General features: G+C 47.9%; 1 protein-coding gene across 3 annotated transcripts in view; it reads left to right on the forward strand.

The window, feature by feature from the left end:
• The window catches only part of SIPA1L3 (signal induced proliferation associated 1 like 3), a 313,577-nt gene that overhangs the window by 647 nt on the left and 291,611 nt on the right, over positions 1–21,319 (forward strand). The gene's annotated exons all lie outside the window — the stretch shown is intronic.

Consider the following 21,319-nt stretch of genomic DNA (forward strand, 5'->3'; position numbering starts at 1 on the left):
GTCTTGGTGGAGATTCTGTTGAGATAATAGAATAAAACATTTGGCACATAGGAGGCACTTACTACGTGTTGGGGTTATTGTTAGCTCTCCGAAAAATGAGTTGAAGATGTTATCGATTGCATAGAGTGAGGATTAGTTGAGCGTGTGCACGTAAAGAGGTGAGTCCATGGTTAGCACCCAACGCAGGCTAGCTGCTGTTAACCGAGATAATTTTGTTAAGAGCGTTGGTTTGGAAGGCAGAGAGACCCCAGGTTCAAATTTGAACATTTACCAGCTGTGTGACTTTGGGCAACTGGCCTCACCTCTCTGTGTCTTGGCTTCCCTATCTATAAAATGGGGATTTAAGTAGCAACCACTTCGTCGAGTTGTTTTCAGGATGCAGTGAGAATACCATGCGTAAAGTGCTTAGCACAGCAGCTGGCACATAACGCTCAGTAAATGGTACCGTTTATTAAGCGTGTTCCTAGTGCCCCAGAGACCCTCTGAGGGTGGGGCTCTGGCCGTAGTATTGGTCTCCCCCGAGGGCCAGATTCAGAACTGGTCCAGTTGACTTGTCCTCCTACTACCTCAGGTTCCTCATTTACAAAATGGGATAATAACAAGATCATTCTCAAAGGGCTGTAAGGATTTGCTGAGATTGTGTTTCTAGTCCAGCGCCATCTCTCACTAAGTAGCAGCTCTTATGTATTATAATTGTTCTTCAATATTCTCCATCTGGCCCAGAGACTGCCTGACTGTGGGCTGTGACATGACAGCCCTGAGCTCCCCCACACGTTTGCTCCCAGCCTCAGTGTCCCATCTGTGGAATGGTAGTCATAGGACTTTTGTGCCAGGATTGTTTGGATGGTCCCAGGAGATAATTCATATTTAGTGCTTTGCACAAGGCCCGGCACACAGTAAGTGCTTATTAAATGATTAAATGCATCTTGCTGGGTTTTTTTTTTTAAATAGGCCCTTTTTGCTTGTTTGTACCTACATGGCAGAGTGGTCACAAGGTTAGTGTTTCTTTGTTCTCCCCCTTCCCCCAAAATTTTACTCACCAAAGATTAAATTATGGAACACAGTATAGTAGAAAGGCCTAAGAAGAAATGGGACTGACCTGCCGTCAGCGGTCCCCTGCTCACACACCCCTGTGCAGAGAGCCAGTATGTTTACTCCAGTGCTTTAATTATTGTCTTAATGCTGCCAGCTCTTGCCTCTGTGTCCCCTGCACTCCAGCTCCAGATGTGGAGCCTGTGCTTCTTCGATGCCCCTAGTGGCTTTCTTGGGCACCATAAACTCAACATGTCCAACCTGAACTCCTCCTTCTGAAACCAGTAGTCACCATCTTGGCAAATGCACCAGCATAGACCTGGTTGCCTAAGCCAGAAACCTGGGAGTTGCTCTTCCCCTGCCTTGCCATGTCCAGTCGACGGGCAAGAAGGACGAAGCTGCTATTTCATAGGAACACCATTTCATTGGCCCATATTGGTCTCCCCTCTGATGGGCACTGAAAGTTCCCCTCAGTTCCTGGAGGTGGTGGCCTTTTCTCACAAGGTTGAGTTTTTTGTTTCTTTGTTTGTTTGTTTTGAGATGGAGTCTGTAGCTCTGTAGCCCAGGCTGGAGTGCAGCGGCACAATCTCGGCTCACTGCAGCCTCTGCCTCCTGGCTTCAAGCGATTCTCCTACCTCAGCCTCCTAAGTAGCTGGGATTACAGGTGCCCGCCACCACGTGCGGCTAGTTTTTGTGTTTTCAGTAGAGATGGGGTTTTCACCGTGTTGGCCATTCTGGTCTGGAACTCCTGACCTCAGGTGATCTACCCATTTTGGCCTCCCACAGTGCTGGGATTGTAGGACATGAGCCACCACGCCTGGCCATGGCAAGGTTAAGTCATTAGGGATTAACATACGTAAACCTATGTAACATATGTATTAGTAAGGGCAAGAAAACATTATAGACTTGGCTGGACAGCAGTGACTGTGGATGTGGTATGAAAGCCTGGCTTTCAGGGGACCCAGTTCTGTGATTTTAGCCTGGTAAAGACTGGCTGAGTTGTAAATTTCTTTCAGAAAAGTTAGATGGTGTCAGTGGCTTAGAATATCCCGTGTGGGAAGGTGGCCATCCTGGGCATTTCAGGAGGCAGCACGCATACCACACACCCAAGAAGAGCCTGGGAAGGGCGTTTATTAGCACTCCCTTTAGGTTGAGTTTATTGTCAGAAACCTGTCATTGTGATTTCATTTGATGATAGAAACCGGTGGTCTTAATCACATTTGTGATGGCCACCAAATTTACCTAAGCATTTTGTTCCTTTAACCTGAAGAAATAAAACAGTGGCTTAAAAAAAAAATCTTGGTTATTCTCCATGACTAGTGACAGCAGCATGTGGTTTTTCGGCAGTCTGTGTAGAATGAATATCTAAGAGTTAAATGTGAGTCTGTCTTTCAGACATTGCAGTTAGGTGGTAAATCAAAAGTGGAATTTAGAATGTGCAGTGATTGGTGCCTCTCTTTTTTGCTGTAAAATATTTTACTGATATATTTCAAACATAGATTTAGTAACTTGAAAACCTAAATTAAATGTATTTACATTTTAACAAAAGAATTCAACAATCATTTCCTTTAAAATAAAGAATTTGGGCCGGGCGTGGTGGCTCACGCCTGTAATCCCAGCACTTTGGGAGGCCAACACGGGCGGATCACGAGGTCAGGAGATTGAGACCATCCTGGCCAACATGGTGAAACCCCGTCTCTACTAAAAATACCAAAAATTAGCCAGGCATAGTGGCGGGCGCCTGTAGTCCCAGCTACTCAGGAGGCTGAGGCAGGAGAATGGCGTGATGAACCCGGGAGGCAGAGCTTGCAGTGAGCCGAGATCGTGCCACTGCACTCCAGCCTGGGCGACTGAGCGAGACTCTGTCTCAAAAAAAAATAAATAAATTAATTAAAAAAAAAAGAATTTGTCTTTAGCTGTAAGGACAAGAATGAGAGGCTATTTGGTGGGGTGCAGTGGCTCATGCCTGTAATCCTAGCACTTTGGAGGCTGAGGCAGGTGGATCACTTGAGCCCAGGAGTTTGAGAGCAGCCTGGGCAACATGTCTATACTCCATCTCTAAAAAAACTAGTCAGATGTGGTGGCACACATCTCTAGTCCCAGCTACCCGGGATATTGAGGCTGTGGTGGGCTGTGATTGCAGCATTGCACTCCAGCCTGTGTGACGGAGTAAGACCCTCTCTCAGAAATTAAAAAAAAAAAAAAAAAGAATGAGAGTCTGTTGGACAAGTTTATGCATTTGTGTATTCTTCAAGACTGATATTGCTTCCTTTTTTTTTTTGAGACGGAGTCTCGCTCTGTCACCCAGGCTGGAGTGCGGTGGCCGGATCTCAGCTCACTGCAAGCTCCGTCTCCCGGGTTTACGCCATTCTCCTGCCTCAGCCTCCTGGGTAGCTGGGACTACAGGCGCCCGCCACCTCGCCCGGCTAGTTTTTTGTATTTTTTAGTAGAGACGGGGTTTCACAGTGTTAGCCAGGATGGTCTCGATCTCCTGACCTCGTGATCCACCCGCCTCGGCCTCCCAAAGTGCTGGGATTACAGGCTTGAGCCACCGCTTCCTTTTTTTTTTTTTTTTTAAGACAGAGTCTTGCTCTGTGGCCCAGGGTGGAGTGCAGTGGCACGATGTTGGCTCACTGCAACCTCCACTTCCCGAGTTGCGATAATTCTCCTGCCTCAGCCTCCTGAGTATCTGGGATTACAGGCACGTGCCACCACGCCTGGCTAATTTTTGTATTTTTAGTAGATATGGGGTTTCTCCATGTTGGCTTCAAACTCTTGACCGCAGGTGATCCACCCACCTTGACCTCCCAAAGTGCTGAAATTACAGGCTTGAGCCACCGTGCCCAGCCTATTGCTTCCTTTTTTTGGGGGGACTATTCTGGTCATGACCTTTTGTGCGTGTGTGTCTATATATGTGATTGGGTTGAATTTAGCTTAAAAAAAGTTATGCAAGAAATTCATGCTTGTTGTAATGTGTCAAACAGTACAGAGATGTAGGGAAAATACCTACTGCCACCCTCCACTCCAAAATCCCATGTCCCCAGAGATAACCATTTATTCAGACAGTGAGTATCTATTAAGTATCTATTGCTAGGTTTTGGAGATAGCATAATGAACAAAATGGATGTGTTCTCTGCCCCTGTGATTTGGGCCATTGCCTCAGTTATCTTTTCCTGTGCTTATATTGATTATGTGTGTATGTATGTGTGTATGTGCATGTGTGTGTGTGTGTATCGACTGTTTTCTTCCTCCTCCCATACCATTCCCCAAAAAAGGATGGGGTAGGGATCAAGCTACACCTATTTGTAACCCAATTTTTTCAATTAATGGCTGGGCATGTCCTTCCAAGTCATTACATATATATCTGGCTTATCCTTTTCAACAGCTGTACCCACATTCTTCAGTGTAGAGAGACCATGCTTTGTTCCAGCATTCCCCCACTGCTGGATCTTAGGTTGTTCCTCTGAGATTTCTTTACCTCAGCAAACACACATATAATAAGTATCCTTGGCGGTGGCTCACGCCTGTAATTCCAGCACTTTGGGAGGCCAAAACAGGCGGATCATCTGAGGTCAGGAGATTGAGACCATCCTGGCTAACATGGTGAAACCCCGTCTCTACTGAAAAATACAAAAAATTAGCTGGGCATGGTAGCCGGCGCCTATAGTCCCAGCTGCTCAGGAGGCTGAGGCAGGAGAATGGCGTGAACCCAGGAGGTGGAGCTTGCAGTGAGCTGAGATTGAGCCACTGCATTCCAGCCTGGGCGACAGAGCAAGACTCAATCTCAAAAAAAAAAAGACAAACAAAAAACAAACAACAAAAAAAAACATACAAAATTAGCCAGGCGTGATGATGAGCACCTATAATCCCAGCTACTTGAGAGGCTGAGGCAGGAGAATTGCTCGAACCAGGGAGGTGGGTAGGCAGAGGGTGCAGTGAGCCGAGATTGTGCCACTGCACTCCAGCCTGAGTGACAAGAGTGACACTCTGGAAATTTAAAAAAAAAGTATCCTTTCACATAGGCAGCATGGCCTAGTGGCTGAAGCATAAACTCTGGGGCCACATGGTCCGGGTTCACACTGTGACTTTACCCTATACTTGTTGTGATACCTTGGGCAACTCATGTGTCCTTCTGGGCCTTAGTGTCCTCATCTGAAAATGGGGATGATACAAGTGTCTTCCTTATAAGGTGATTGTTGAGAGGTTCCATAAGATCATCTGCATCAAGCCTTCAGGGCAGGGACAGCTGTGATTTTTTTTTACAGACAGGGTCACTCTGTTGCCCACGCTGGAGTGCAGTGGCGTCATCATAGCTCACTGTAACCTTGAAACCCTGGGCTCAAGTGATTCTCCCACCTCAACCTCCCTAGTAGCTGGGACTATATGTGCGTACCACCACACCCAGCTAATTTTTTAATTTTTGTAGAGATAGGGTCTCACACTATGTTGCCTAGGCTGGTCTCGACCTCCTGGCTTCAAAACGATCCTCCCACCTCAACCTACATGTGATCTTTCAAACCCAAAGTAATTCACAGGAAGAGTCAACTCAATCATTTGAAACACCGAGTAGAAATAAGAAAAAGTTATATCACAGGGATCCCGCTTGAAGATATTGGGACCTAGGGCAAGGGACCCAGCTGCCCCTGAAAGAAGGGAGGAGATTTGCCCAGGAAGATAGGACCACAGTGGGTGGTGGGGGTGAGGGACAGGTGGTGGAGCGTCAGTGGGAAATATCACTCCTCATATTTGCGAGAAGTGTGCCATGGTTGGAAGGTGGCTTAGGTGGCGGGCAGACCAAGTTCAGATCACAATATAGCCACTAACTTGGAAGATGTGCACTGAGCTTTTTTGTTCATTGGCAAAATGGGTGTGATAGTAGTCTTTATCTTGGGGGTCGTTGGAGACTGAATGAAATGTCTGCAAGACTTTCAGCACGTTGGGATGTCATTAGCCCTGTGCAGTTAGCTACTATTCTTATTTTATTGAGTTGACAGATGTGTTGAGACCATGCTGTGTACCAGGTCCTATTCTAGGCACTGAGGATTCAGCAGTCAACAAGACAGACAAGATCCTTGCTGTCCTACGGTTTACATTCTAGCCATTCTAGCCTGGGAAGACACGCAATAAGCAGGATCACTTCACTTTGTTTTTTTGAGATGGAGTCTCGCTGTCACCCAGGCTGGCACAATCTCGGCTCACTGCAACCTCTGCCTCCCAAGTTCAAGCCAATCTCCTGCCTCAGACTCCTGAGTAACTGGGACTACAGGCACGCACCGCTATGCCCCGCTGATTTTTGCATTTTTAGTAGAGGAGGAGTTTTGCCATGTTAGCCAGGCTGGTCTCAAACTTCTGATCTTGGGTAATCCACCCACCTCGGTCTTGTACAGTGCTGGGATTACAGGCATGAGCCACTGTGCCCAGCCTTTTTTTTTTTTTTTTTTTTTAATAAAGAAAAATCTGGATCCTGCCTCTTCAGATAGTTTTAACTGTGATGGAGAAAATTTAACAGGGTAAGTGGAGAGAAAATGGCTGATGGGGCAAGGTGGCGGTGGTTACTTTAGTTTGGATGGTCAGGGAAGGCCTCCCAGGCCTCTTTGAAGAGTCATGTGAACTGAGACCTTAATGAGCAGTGGCACTGGCTATGTCAAAAGTTGGGGAAAGAACGTTCCAGGCAGAGGGAACAGCAAGTGTTAAGGCCCGGAGGTGGGAGTGAGTTTGCTATAAAGAGTATCAGTGTGACTGGAGAAGGGTGAATTCCTAGTTTTCAAGTTTATACTACTTTAAGTTCTTTTTCTTTTCCTTTTCTTTTTTTCTTTTCTTTTTTTTTTTTGTGACAGGGTCTGCTCTGCCACCCAGGCTGGAGTGCAGTGGCATGATCTCAGCTCATTGCAACCTCCGCTTCCTGGGCTCAAGTGATCCTCCTGCCTCAGCCTCCCAAGGAGCTGGGATTACAGGAATGTGCCACCACACCTGGCTAATTTTTTTTGTTACTTTTAGTAGAGGAGACAGGGTTTCATCATGTTGGCCAGGCTGGTTTCAAACTCCTGACCTCAGGTGATCTGCCCACTTCGGCCTCCCAAAGTGCTGGGATTACAGGTGTGAGCCACCGCACTCGGCCACATTTTTTCTGTTTTTTGTAGAGACCCGTTTTGCCCAGGCTGATCTTGAACTTCTGGGCTCAAGTGATCCTCACCCTCGGCCTTCCAAAGTGCTGAGATTACAGGCACGAGCCACCATACCTGGCCTACTTTTTTACAAAATAATAATAATGATAGCAGCTTACCTGGTGCTTACTCTGTGCTAGATGCTCTTCTAAGCATTTCACACATTCCTCAGTTAATCCTGACAGTAGTCCAATGAAGTAATTAACTTGATCGAACTCATTTTACAGGTGAGGAAACTGATTCCACCCTCCATGCTCTTCACCTGCATTCTAAACTCTCTTGCCAGGCCCTCCTTACTAGGCAGAGGCAAATTAAGGAAGCGGACACAGCATTTCCTTTCCTTGTTGTTTGACATGCAAAGCAGTTTAGACTGTGTTTAGTACCTAATTCATGTGGCAGCAGGGGTGGCCTGGGATGTTGTGGCATCATTTTTGCTGTCAATGAGACAGGGATGGTTTGGTGGTGGTTTCAAAACTAAAGACCCTCCAGCAGAGCCTGTCAAGTAAAACAAGACTGACTGATTGCCATACCAGGCACAGGTTAGCACGAAACAAAGTGTAGTGTCTAAGGAGAGGGAGCAGGGTGTCTCCTTTGGGTGAGCTTTGCAAGGGGACTTGGGACTTGGCTGGAAAATGTGGTTTTTTTTTTGTTTTTTTTTTGAGTCGGAGGCTTGCTCTGTTGCCCACACTGAAGTGTCACGGTGTGATCTGGGCTCACTGCAACCTCTGCTTCCTGGGTTCAAGCGATTCTCCTTCCTCAGCCTCCTGAGTACCTGGGGTTACAGGCATCCACTGCCACTCCCAGGTAATTTTTGTATTTTTAGTAGAGACGGGGTTTCACCATGTTGGCCAGGCTGGCCTCCAACTCCTCATCTCAAGTGATCTGCCGGCCTCGGCCTCCCAAAGTGTTGAGATTATAGATGTGAGCCACTGCACCCAGCTGGAAATGGTGTTTGAAGCACACTAGCCGTGTGGGCTGTTAAAGTATCACACTATAGCCCAGCCACTAAGACAATGATTCCTGGACCTGTAAGGGGCCCAGGTCCCTGCTCCAGCACCATGACCTGTGTGTACTTTGATTTGCTGTAGCCTGGGCCTTATGGGTTACTAAATATTTTGAATGAAGGATAGCCCTGATTAGATGTGAGGACAGTAGTGGGTGCTTTTAAGACTAAAAATATTGGGTGGGCATGGTGGCTTATGCTTGTAATCCCAGCACTTTGGGAGGCTGAGGTGGGAGGATTACTTCAGGCCAGAAGTTCACGACCAGTCTGGGCAACATAGTGAGACCCCATCTCTGCAAAACAAAAAGTTTTTGTTTTTGAGACAGATTCTCACTTTATTGCCCAGGCTGGAGTATAGTGGTGTGATCATAGTTCACTGCAGCCTCTGCCTCATGGGTTCAGACGATTATCCTGCCTTAGCCTCCCCAGTAGCTGGGATTCCAGGTGCCTGCCACCACACTCGGGTAAGTTTTGTATTTTTAGTAAAGACGGGTTTTCACCGTGTTGGCCAGGCTGGTCTCGAACTCCTGACCTCAGGTGATCCTCCCACCTTGGCCTCCCAAAGTGCTGGGATTACAGATGTGAGCTACTACATCTGACCTCATCTCTGCAAAAAATTTTTAAATTAGCCAGGCCTGGTGATGTGCACCTATACTTCCAGCTACTCAGGAGGCTGAGGTGAGAGGGTCACTTGAGCCCGGGCATTCCCACACCTTGAGTCCCAGAGATCAAGACTACAGTGAGCTATGATCACACTGCCTGTCTCTTTAAAAAAAAGGAAAAGACTGAAAGTATGGCGAGCATCTTTCATCTGTCCATCTGTGAAACATTTCCTCACTTACCTTGTGTGCCAGGCTCCATGCTTGACACTGACAATATAAAGTTGAGTAAGACACTGGTTCTCAAAGGCCCACAGCAGCGCTGTCCAGTAGAAATATAATGTGGGGCCGAGCGCGGTAATCCCAGCACTTTGGGAGGCTGAGGCAGGCAGGTTACTTGAGTTCAGTTCGAGACCAGCCTGGCCAACATGGTGAAACCCCATCTCTACTTAAATACAAAAATTAGCCAGGCTTGGTGGCACGTGCCTGTAATCCCAGCTACTCGGGAGACTGAGTCAGAGAATCACTTGAACCTGGAGGTGACAGTTGCAGTGAACTGAGATTGTGCCACTGCACTCCAGCCTGGGCAATAGAGCAAGACTCCTTCTCCAAAAAAAAAAAAGGAAGAAAGAAAGAAATATAATGTTGGCCACTGATGAGGCTCATATATGTAATTAAAAATTTTCTAGAAGCCATATTTTAAAAAGTAAAAGGAAGCAGGAAAGTAATTTTAATAATATATTTTATTTCATCTAAAATATAATTTCAACATGTAATCAATATAGAAATTATTAGTGACCTATTTTACATCCTTTTTTCACATTAAGCCTTTGACATACAATATGTATTTTACACTTTCAGCACATCTCAGTTTGTACTAGCCATGTTTCAAGCGTTCGGTGGCTACACGTGGCTAGTGGCTACCACGTGGGACAGCACGGGCCGAGGGTATGAGATTCACGTGTAAATCAAAGGCGGTAGTTCAGTGATAGATCAGACATGCCACCCCTGTTTTATCTTGGTAGAGAAGGGCAGATGTATGATGAAAAGCAGGTTTATCATAAGCAATTCTAGCTAACCAAAGAGCTACTGTCCATCAAACTTGCTGTATGTACCTGGCACTGTGCTTTGTGTTGGTGGGTGTTACCTGTGTTTGGGGATGCCAGGGACTACAGTTATTCCCATTTCACAGTTGAGGAAGCTGAGATAAGGCAACGAGAGGTCACTTGCTCAAAGTTGGGAAGTGGCAGAGGCAGCATTTGAGCTCAAGTACAGAGTGTATACTTTTAAACCTGTTTTATATGCTGCATTGGAGAGTGTTTAAGGGGAATAGGGTCTGAGTTTTGAGCAATGAAAACCATAGGAGGGACTTGTTGCACAAAATCGATTCTCAGGCTGGTGGTAGAAGATCATACCTGTAATCCTAGCATTTTGGGAGGCCCAGATGGGAGGATCGCTTAAGCCCAGGAGTTTGAGACCAGCCTGGACAACAAAGCAAGACTCCATCTCTACAAAAAATTAAAAAATTAGCTGGGTGTGGTGGCATATGCCTGTGGTCCCAGCTACATGGACGGCTGAGGTGGGAGGATTGCTTTAGGCCAGGAGGTCAAGGCTGCAGTGAGCCGTGATTGTGCCACTGCACTCCAGCCTGCGTGACAGGGCAAGACCCTTGCTCAATAAAAAAAAGAAGTCCCAAATTTTCAGCATTGATTTCTAGGTTTACATTGGTGCTGGGGTGCTGGTTTGAGAACTGAATGATTGAGAGGTCCACTCCTTAAATTGACCTCTAGGTTGGCTGGAACCTGGAACCTTACCTCCCAGGAAAAAGGGATCTTTGGGGAGTTGGGAGGAGCGTGGGCAGGGAGACTAGGCAATGAAAGGTCTTGGCCTGTTTGAAAGCTCGTTTCTTTTTTTTTTGAGACGGAGTCTCACTCTGTTGTCAGGCTGGAGTGCAGTGGCGCCATCTCAGCTCACTGCGACCTCTGCCTCCCAGGTTCAAGTGATTCTCCTGCCTTAGCCTCCCGAGTAGCTGGGACTATGGGTGTGCACCACCACACCCAGCTAATTTTTGTGTTTTTAGTAGAGATGGGGTTTCACCATGTTGGCCAGGATGGTCTTGATCTCTTGGCCTCGTGATCCGCTTGCCTTGGCCTCCCAAAGTGCTAGGATTACAGGTGTGAGCCAGTGCGCCCGGCCTGAAAGCTCCTTTCTAAACTGCTGCTTTGGAGCCAGGCATGGTGACTCATGCCTATAATCCCAGCACTTTGGGGGGATGAGGAGGGAGGATCACCTGAGATCAGGAGTTCAAGACCAGTCTGGTCAACATGGTGAAACCCCATCTCTACTAAAAATAGAAAAAAATTAGCCAGGTATGTGGTGGGTACCTGGAATCCTCGCTACTTGGGAGGCTGAGGCAGGAGAATCAATTTAACCCAGGAGGCAGAGGTTGCAGTGAGCCAAGATTGCACCGCTACACTCCAGCCTGGGCGACAGAGCGAGACTCAGTCTCAAAATAAATAAATAAACGAACTGCTGCTTTGGAGGTGAAGCCTTTCGTGTGGCTGACTCTGGCCCTCATTGCTGTGTATTCAGGTGGGTGCCGTGGGCTCTGGTGGAAGCAACAGCAGAGCTTAGCGTGTGAATGCATCTTACCCTTGCTGTGCTCAAAGACACTGCCAGTGGCTGGGGTGCAGGGAAGGGACATCACAGTGGTTTCCTCTGTTAACTCTATGAGGGTTGTGGTTCTAGACTTTTTGGTGGTCTCAGGTGCAGGATGAATCCTGGGCTCCTACCCAAACAGGGCAGGTGCTGGAGATTCTCAGCTCGTTCTTGTTCCCAGGTGGTACACACCACACTTATCTCCAACTGCTGGACAGTGCCTGGCATGTCAGAGATGCTCAGTAAGTCTCTGTTGAATTAATGATACGAGCCAGCATTCACTGAGCTCTTACTATGTAGGAGGCACTGAGTGCTTCTCAGGTAATACCTCATTGAATCCTTAGAACCACTCCTCAGGGTAAGTACTGTTGTTATTCCCATGTCTCATACGAGGAAACTGAGTTACAGAGAAGTTCAAGTCACAGAGCTGGTGAGTCTCAAATTCAGGATTCCTATGCAAGACACTGGCTCCAGAGTCTAGGCTCTTAAACACTCACTGTGTGGTCTTTCCGTGAACAGACAGACGAACAGATGGGGCAGACAAGCAGGACCGTTCTCACTAGTTCCGGCCTCCCCACTCCACACGTGGTCTCTGAGCTCCTGTGTTGGGGTGGGGGCTGCAACAGTTCCCAGGCCCTTTGGGCCCTGAGGCTTTTTTTTTTTTTTTTTTTTATGAGACGGAGTTTCACTCTTGTTGCCCAGGCTGAAGTGCAATGGCGCGCGATCTCAGCTCACCGCAACCTCTGCCTCCTGGGTTCAAGCGATTCTCCTGCCTCAGCCTCCCGAGTAGCTGGGATTAGAGGCATGTGCCGCCATGCCCGGCTAATTTGGTATTTTTAGTAGAGACAGGATTTCTCCATGTTGGTCAGGCTGGTCTCGAATTCACGACCTCAGGTGATCCGCCCGCCTTGGCCTCCCAAAGTGCTGGGATTATAGGCAAGAGTCACTGCGCCCAGCTGGGCCCTGAGGCTTTAATACCCCTCTGGCCAGTGCTTCTTGGTGCGTAATTTTTTTTTTGGAGACAGGGTCTCACTCTGTTACTCAGGCTGGAGTACAGTGGCACGATCATAGCTCCCTGCAGGCTCTACCTCCTGCGCTCAAGCGATCCCCCCGTCTCAGCCTTCTGAGTAGTTGGGACTACAGGTATGCACAACCATGCCCAGCTAATTTTTAATTTTTTTTGTAGAGATGGGATCTCTCTATGTTGCCCAGGCTGGTCTTGAACTCTTGGACTCAAGCGATCTTCTCTTTTTCTCCCAAAATGTTGGGATTACAGGCATGAGCCCACCATACCTAACTTAAAAAGTCCTTATCTATAAGATGCTCATGCTGAAATATCTATGATTAAACTGTTAAGCTGTCTAGGATTTCCTTCAAAATAATACAGACAGGCGGAGAGAGCAGGGGCTCAAGTGTGCGTGGGTGAATAAGAGATGAAATAAGATTGCCCCTGAGTGGAACTATTGAAGCCGGACAGTGAGGGCTTATTATACTCTTTTTTTGCCTTGATGTGTTTGAAATGTATCATCATGAAAAGTTAAAAACAAGTACAACAGATTTCACCCAGCATTTGTGTATTTCAAGCTCAAGTGTACATACAGGGGAATTCCCTGACTCTGCTCAGTCCACTTATATAATACAAATGTTTGCTTTTTTTTTTCTCTATTATATCAGCCAATACTTGGCCCAATGCTTTGGAAGCCCCTTAGATAAAGCCATGCGTGGCAGCAGTGGGAATACCCGGCCAGGGCTCAGCAGCCCCGGCTTCTCTGAGCAGCAAACACTGTGGCACTGGCCTTCGAGTCGGTTTACTGAGGTCCCTCTTCCCTGAGATCTGTTTCCCACTAGCACCTGCCTGTGGGGCCCCTCCCACATTTTTTCCGAGGACTTGTTTCAACAAAAAGCCTCAGACCCTCCCCTCATGAGAGATATACACAGATCTTCTGACACCCGGCCTTCGTCTGGTGGGTCTTTGTTGAGGCCCCACACGAACCGGAATCCAGTCTTTGGTGTGCCCACAACATCGCGGCAGGAGGCAGGAAACATGCCCCTTTCAGTTCTGACTCTGGACAAAAGAAGAAAAGGGGCAAGATGCAGCTTGTGACAGTGCCTGGGACCTGATGGTATTTCTCATCAAGCTAGCAGCTACGCCTTTACGGCCGGCGTGCGCTCCCCACTCCCATCCCTGCATTTGTGCCTTGGGGGTCTGGAACAACAGCACATGAGTATGTGGTGAAATTCTTATGTGGAGGTGTCAGGAAAAGAGGGGAGCATTTGGGGGCTCCTCCTGATGGTGTGTTGCCTGGTGGGTAGAGATGGTTGATGGGAACAGGAGCGCTGGCGGGTTGGATCCTGCCAGTGCTGGCGCCGTTTGTTGCATCTGATGGTGAGCTCTTTTCTCTGGTGCCCTGTTTTCTATGCTGTGCTGTTGGTTTGCAGGGAGGAAGACGGGAAGTCCTGCACCCCCTCTAGCTTCCACCCCCTCTAACTTCCACCCCCAGAGCCATCTTCGTCTCTGTCCTTTCTTTTTCTTTCTTTTTTTCTTGAGACAAGGTCTTGCTCTTTTTTTTTTACCCAGCCTGGAGTGTAATGGCACGATCCACAACTCACCGCAGCCTCAAACTCCTGGGCTCAAGTGATCCTCCCACCTCAGCCTCCCAAGAAGCTGGGACCACAGGCACATGCCACCACGCCTGGATAATTTGTTAATATTTTTGTAGAAACAGGCTCTTTCTATGTTGTCGTGGCTGGTCTCGAACTCCTGGCCTCAAGCAGTCCTCCTGCCTCAGCCTCCCAAAGTGCTGGGATCACAGGCGTGATCCACCATGCCTGGCCTCTTTTTCTTTCCAAGGCACTTTTTGCAGTTCTTTCAGTAGAGAGGCTTTCAGGTGAATCTAGTGTGGAGGGAGTGTCGGGAGCTCTGTTTTCAGTATAGGTGACTTGAATTGTGTTTATTTCCCAGTGTGGACTGCACATTGGATCTGAGGGCAGCAAACCCCAAATGCTGATGCCGTGAATCTGATTTTTTTTTTCTTTTTGAGATGGAGTTTCTCTCAGGCTAGAGTGAACTGGTACGAGCTCAGCTCACTGCAACCTCAGTCCCCCGGGTTCAAGCAATTCTCCTGCCTCTGCCTCCCTAGTAGCTGCGATTATAGGTGCCCGCCACCACGCCTGGCTAATTTTTGTAATTTGTTTTAGTACAGATGGGGTTTAGCCATGTTGACAAGGCTGGTCTCAAACTCCTGACCTCAGGATATCCACCTACCTCAGCCTCCCAAAGTGCTAGGATTACAGGCGTAAGTCACAGAGCCTGGCCTTGATTTTTATTTTATTTTACTTTATTTTGAGACAGTCTAACTCTGTCACCCAGGCTGGAGTGCAGTGGTGCGATCTCAGCGCACTGCAATCTCTGTCTCCTGGGTTCAAGTGATTCTGCTGCCTAAGCCTCCTGAGTAGCTGGGACTACAGGCGCCCGCCACCACGCCCGCCTAATTTTTTCTATTTTTAGTAGAGACGGGGTTTCACCGTGTTAGCCAGGATGGTCTCGATCTCCTGACCTCGTGATCCACCCACCTCGGCCTCCCAGAGTGCTAGGATTACAGGCGTGAGCCACTGAGCCCGGCCTTGATTTTTAAACTTATCAAGTCCTCAGTGAGGGGAGCACTGTTCTAGATACCAGGGTGCAGCCATGAGCAAAACAGACAAGAGTTCTCACCCTTCTGGGACTCATCTTGAAGTGGAAGAGTCAGTCAACAAACAAGATAAAGAAGTAAAACACGCACCATGTCAGGTGGTGATAAGCGTGAAGTGGCAGAAATTAAACAGGGAAGGGGCCTAGGAAGCAGTCCTGCATGGCTTCACAACGGGGCTATGTTCTGAGAAATGTGTTGTTAGGCTGTTTTGTTGTGTGAACCTCATGGAGTGTACTTGCTGCAAACCTAGATGGCACAGCCTCCTCCACACCTAGGCGCTATGGGGTAGGCTGTCGCTCCTAGGCCACAAACCTACACGCACGTGACTGCCCTGAATTCTGTGGGCAGTTGTAACACAATGGCAAGTATTTGTGTAGCTAAACATAGAAAAGGTGCAGTAAAAATATGGTATAAAAGATTTTTTAAAAGGTGCACCTGTACAGGACACTTAACCGTGGATGGAGCTTGCAGGACTGGAAGTTGCTCCGGGTGAGTCAGTGAATGGTGAGTGAATGGGAAGGCTGGGACAGGACTGTACACTGCTGTAGACTTAACGGACACTGTACATTTAGGCTACACTGAATTTATTTTACAAAATATTTCCTTAATAATCAATTAACCATAGCTTACTATAACTTGTTTACTTTGTAAACTTTTAAATTTCTTAACTGTTTGGGTTTTTTTTTTCTTTTCTTTTTTTTGAGACAGAGTTTCACTCTGTTACCCAGGCTGGAGTACAGTGGCACGATCTCAGCACACTGCAACCTCTGCCTCCTGGGTTCAAGCAACTCTCCTGCCTCAGCCTCCCCAGTAGCTGGGATTACAGGCACCCGCCAACTGTAATCTAGTTTGTTGTTGTTGTTTTTTTTTGTATTTTTAGTAGAGACGGGATTTCACCATGTTGGCCAGGCTGGTCTCGAACTCCTGCCGTCTGGTGATCTGCCTGCCTCGGCCTCCCAGAGTGCTGGCCATGAGCCACCGTGCCCTGCCTTGACTCTGTGGTAATACCACTTAGCTTAAAACACACCTTATTCAGTTGTACAAAAATATTTCCTTTATATCCTTATTCTGTAAGCTTTTTTCTATTTTTAAATTTAAAATGTTCTACTTTTATTTTTTTGATTTCTGAGCTGCTTTTAGTAAAAACTAAGACACAAACACATGAGCCTACGCCTCCCCAGGATCATTAGTATCACGGTTCCTCCTCCATCTCTTGTCCCACCGGAAGGTCTTCGGGGGCAGTAACACACGTGAAGCTGTCACTTCCTATGATAGCAATGCCTTCTTCTGGAATAACTCCTGAAGGGCCTGCCTGAGGCTGTTTTACAGCTTTTTTTTTGGTATATAAGTAGAAGGAGCACGCTCTAAAATAACAATAAAAAGTATATATACAGCCTGGCCAACATGGCGAAACCCCATCTCTACTAAAAATGCAAAAATTAGCCTGGCATAGTGGCAGGAGCCTGTAATCCCAGGCTGCTTGGGAGGCTGAGGCAGGAGAATAGCTTGAACCCGGGAGGCAGAGGTTGCAGTGAGCTGAGATTGTGCCACTACACTCCAGCCTGGGTGACAGGGCTAGACTCTGTCTCAAAAAAAAAAAAAAAAAGTATATATAGTAAATATGTAAACCAGTAACATAGTCATTTATTATCCTTATCGAGTGTTATGTACTGTACACGGGCCGGGCATGGTGGCTCACGCCTGTAATCCCAGCACTTTCAGAGCCTGAGGTGAGTGGATCACCTGAGGTCAGTAGTTCTAGACCAGCCTGGCCAATATGGTGAAACCCTGTCTCCACTAAAAATACAAAAATTAGTTGGGCGGCATGACTTGCACCTGTAATCTGAGCTACTTGGGAGGCTGAGGTAGGGGAATTGCTTGAACCCAGGAGGCAGAGGTTGCATCCTGGGCAATAGAGTAACACTCTGTCTCAAAAAAAAAAAAAAGGTATTATGAACTGTACACGATTGTATATGTTACATTGTCTTTTACATAACTGGAACCACAATAGGTTTGTTTACACCAATATCATGACAAACAGGTTAGTAATGCATGGCGTTCAGACCTCCCCATGGCTGCAATGTTACTAGGCAAGAGGAATTTTTTAGCTCCATTGTTGTCTTATGTGACCACCCTTGTAAATGTGGTCCATCGTTGACTGAAACAGTGTTATGCAACACATGACTGCATTAAGGTGGAGGGTGTTGAAATTTTGGGAAGGGTAGCCAGGGATGGCCTCCCTGAAAAGGTGGCCAGACCTGAAGGAGATGAGGGAGTGGGAACAGCCAGTGCAAAGGCCCTGAGGCGAGGGGCCTGGTGAGATTGAGGCCCACATGGCTGGAGCAGAGTGAGCGGGGGAGAGTGAGAGGGATGAGGGTAGACAGGAGACATTTGCAGATCTCTTAGGGACCTGCACAGGTTTGTCTTTTCTCTGATTGAGAAGGTAAGATTTTTCAGGGTTGATTACATTTTTTTTTTTTTTGAGACAGAGTCTCACTCTGTTGCCAGGCTGGAGTACACTGGCCCAATCTCAGCTCGCTGCAGTCTGCGCCTCCCAGGTTCAAGTGATTCTCCTGCCTCAGCCTCCTGAGTAGCTGGGATTACAGGTGTGCACCACCACGCCCAGCTAATTTTTGTATTTTTAGTAGAGACGGGATTTCACCGTGATGGCCAGGCTGGTCTCAAACTCTTGACCTCGTGATTCACCTGCCTCGGCCTCCCAAAGTGCTGGGATTATAGGCGTGAGCCACCATGCCCGGCCGATTTATTACATTTTTGAAAAGTCTGACTAGCGACCACACGTATATGGAACCAAAGCAACAAAAATAGGGCATCCAGTTCCCTTCCCAAGAGACCACCACCATTCCAGTTTCCTGCTGGCGACCAGTTCCTTGACATTATCTGAGGGAGTTTCCTGCCTTGTATTAGGTCGAACTGCCCGACATTGTGCTTTTGTGGGTCAAGAATGGTTGAATATTGGCAGTTTTATGAGGTTCAGCCTCATAAAATGAGGCTCTCAGGAACATGAGGAATTTGGCCAAGGCTTTCCTGTCCTAAAGAGTTGGTAGTCCTCCCCCGATTCCTCCTGCATCTCACCGTCCTCTTTCAGTGACAGGCCCAACAGTGCCTGTGACACCAGGGCGTGAAAACCCCTGCCCCCACTTGTAGCCTCAAACTGGGGCTTGCTATTAAGCCCAACAAGAGGCTGCCCCTTCCCACAGGGACCTCACCTGCCTTATGATGCTAGTCACTTTGCCTTTCTGCATCTTGGTATCACCAGTTTTGAAAGCACAGCTCCCAGAGGGAGGGACACCCGCGGACTCTTGCTGGATGTTTGGTGTGGCTCACCTGGTGGGGATGCTCTCTGGAACTCGTGGGCATTCTGGATCAGTCACCAAGCACAGTAGCTGGCAGATCACCCAGCTTGAGGTGTCTGTGGGAATCTCTGCTGGGACCAGGTGGCTCAGGCTTGGGGAGGAGGCCTGAGGAGCCGCGCACCTCCCTGTAGCAATGGGAGACTTTGCAAGTCGTTGTGGAACCCCAGGGCACTGGTCTCAGTCCTGTGGGAGCGGGTGGGGGTGAAATAACCTTAAAGGAGATACGTTGCCAACTTTGGAAGAGCTCAGTCGGGAAGTTGTGCCAGTTGGTAAGCCTTTGGCTGCAAGCAGTAATAATAGCATCAGCAGCAACAACTGCAGCAGCAAGTAGGCAATGTATGTAGCGTCTGCTGCATGCAAGACTGTGCCAGGCCCTTTGCATGAAGCCACTCCTTTAAGCCTCCCGACAACCCTGGAAGATATTATTCTCCCTTTGCAGATGAGGTAACTAAATTTGAATAACTTGTTCAAGGTCAGGCGGCTAGAAAAAGGTGGTGACATGATTTTTTAATTTTTTTAGATTCAGAGGGTACATGTGCAGGATTGTTACATGAGTATATTGTGTGATGCTGAGGTTTAGGGTACAGATCCTGTCACTCAAATAGTGAACAGAATACCCAATAGGTAGAGTTTCTTTTCCTTTTTTTTTTGAGATGGAGTCTCGCTCTGTCGCCCAGGGTGGAGAGCACTGGCGCAATCTCAGCTCAGTGCAACCTCCGCCTCCCAGGTTCAAGCGATTCTCCCTGCCTCAGCCTCCCAAGTAGCTGGGACTACAGATGCCACCCCCTCCCGCCTCTGCCCCACCATGCCTGGCTAATTTTTGTTTGTATTTTTTTTTTTTTTGAGACGGAGTCTCGCTCTGTTGCCCAAGCTGGAGTGCAGTGGCCGGATCTCAGCTCACTGCAAGCTCCGCCTCCCGGGTTTACACCATTCTCCTGCCTCAGCCTCCCAAGTAGCTGGGACTACAGGCGCCTGCCTCGTCGCCCGGCTAGTTTTTTGTATTTTTTAGTAAAGACGGGGTTTCACCAGGTTAGCCAGGATGGTCTCGATCTCCTGACCTCGTGATCCGCCCATCTCGGCCTCCCAAAGTGCTGGGATTACAGGCTTGAGCCACCGCGCCCAGCCTTGTTTGTATTTTTTAGTAGAGATGGGGTTTCATCTTGTTGGCCAGGCTGGTTTTGAACTCCTGACCTCAGGTGATCAGCACTTGGCCTCCCAAAGTGCTGGGATTACAGGCGTGAGCCACCGCGCCAAGCCCCCAATAGGCAGATTTTCTTTCTTTTTAGTCTCGCTCTGTCACCCAGGCTGGAGTATGGTGGCACGATCTCGGCTCACTGCAAGCTCTGCCTCCCAGGTTCACGCCATTCTCCTGTCTCAGCCTCCTGAGTAGCTGGGACTACAGGCGCCCCCCACCATGCCTGGCTGATTTCTTCTATTTTTTTTTTTTTTAGTAGAGACGGGGGTTTCACCGTGTTAGCCAGGATGGTCTCGATCTCCTGACCTCATGATCCGCCCGCCTCGGCCTCCCAAAATGCTGGGATTACAGGCTTGAGCCACCGCGCCCGGCCGGCAGATTTTCAACCCTTGCCCTGTTCCTTCTTGGCTTTTGGAATTTTCAGTGTCTGTTGTTCTTGTGTGTGTGTGTGTGTGTGTATACCCAATGTTTAGCTCCCACTTAGAAGTAAGAATATGGAATGTGTGTGTGTACCCAATGTTTAGCCCCCACTTAGAAGTAAGACCATGGGCTGTGTGTTTGTACCCAATGTTTAGTACCCACTTAGAAGTAAGAACATGGGCTGTGTGTATGTACCCAATGTTTAGCTCCCACTTAGAAGTAAGAACATGGAGTGTATGTGTGTGTGTGTGGGTGTGTACCCAATGTTTAACCCCCACTTAGAAGTAAGAACATGGGCTGTGTGTGTGTACCCAATGTTTAGCTCCCACTTAGAAGAAAGAACATGGAGTGTGTGTGTGTGGTGTGTGTGTGTGTGCCCAATGTTTAGCTCCCACTTAGAAGTAAGAACATGGGATATTTGGTTTTCTGTTTCTGCATTCATTCATTTAGGATATTGGCCTCTAGCCACATCCAGGTTGCTGCAATAGACATGATTCCATTCTCGTTTAATGGCTGTGTAGTATTCCATGGTATATATGTACCACATTGTCTTTATCCAGTCCACCATCGATGGGCCTCTGGGTTGATTCCATGGCTTTGTGGGTGGATTCACATGCTATTGTGAATAGTGCTGCGATGAACATACGAGCGCAGGTGTTGTTTGGTAGAACCGTTCCTTTTCCTTTGGGTAGATACCCAGTAATGGGATTGCTGGGTAGAATGGTAATTCTATTTTTAGTTTTTTGAGGAATCTTCAAAAGCCACTGCTTTCCCCAGTGGCTGAGCTAATTTGCATTCCCACCAACAGTGTATCAGCATGGTGACGTGATTTGGATTCAGGCAGTCTGACTCCAGAGCTGTATCTTAACTCCAAAGCTCTGTGTACTACTACAGTGGTTTTCAAACCCCAGCAAGACCAGGTGCAGTGGCTCACACCTGTAATCCCAGCACTTTGGGAAGCCAAGGCAGGTGGATCATTTGAGGCCAGGAGTTTGAGGCCAGCCTGAGCAGCATGGTGAAACTCCATCTCTACTAAAAATACAAAAATTAGCCGGGTGTGGTGGCGCACACCTGTGGTCCTAGCTACTCAGGAGGCTGAGGCGGGAGAATCGCTTGAACCTGGGAGGCGGAGGTTGCAGTGAGCTGAGATTGTGCCACTGCACTCCAGCCTGGGCAACA

Source organism: Trachypithecus francoisi, unplaced genomic scaffold (genome assembly GCF_009764315.1).
Source record: "Trachypithecus francoisi isolate TF-2019V2 unplaced genomic scaffold, Tfra_2.0 Lachesis_group12, whole genome shotgun sequence".
In the NCBI taxonomy this organism is placed as follows: domain Eukaryota; kingdom Metazoa; phylum Chordata; class Mammalia; order Primates; family Cercopithecidae; genus Trachypithecus; species Trachypithecus francoisi.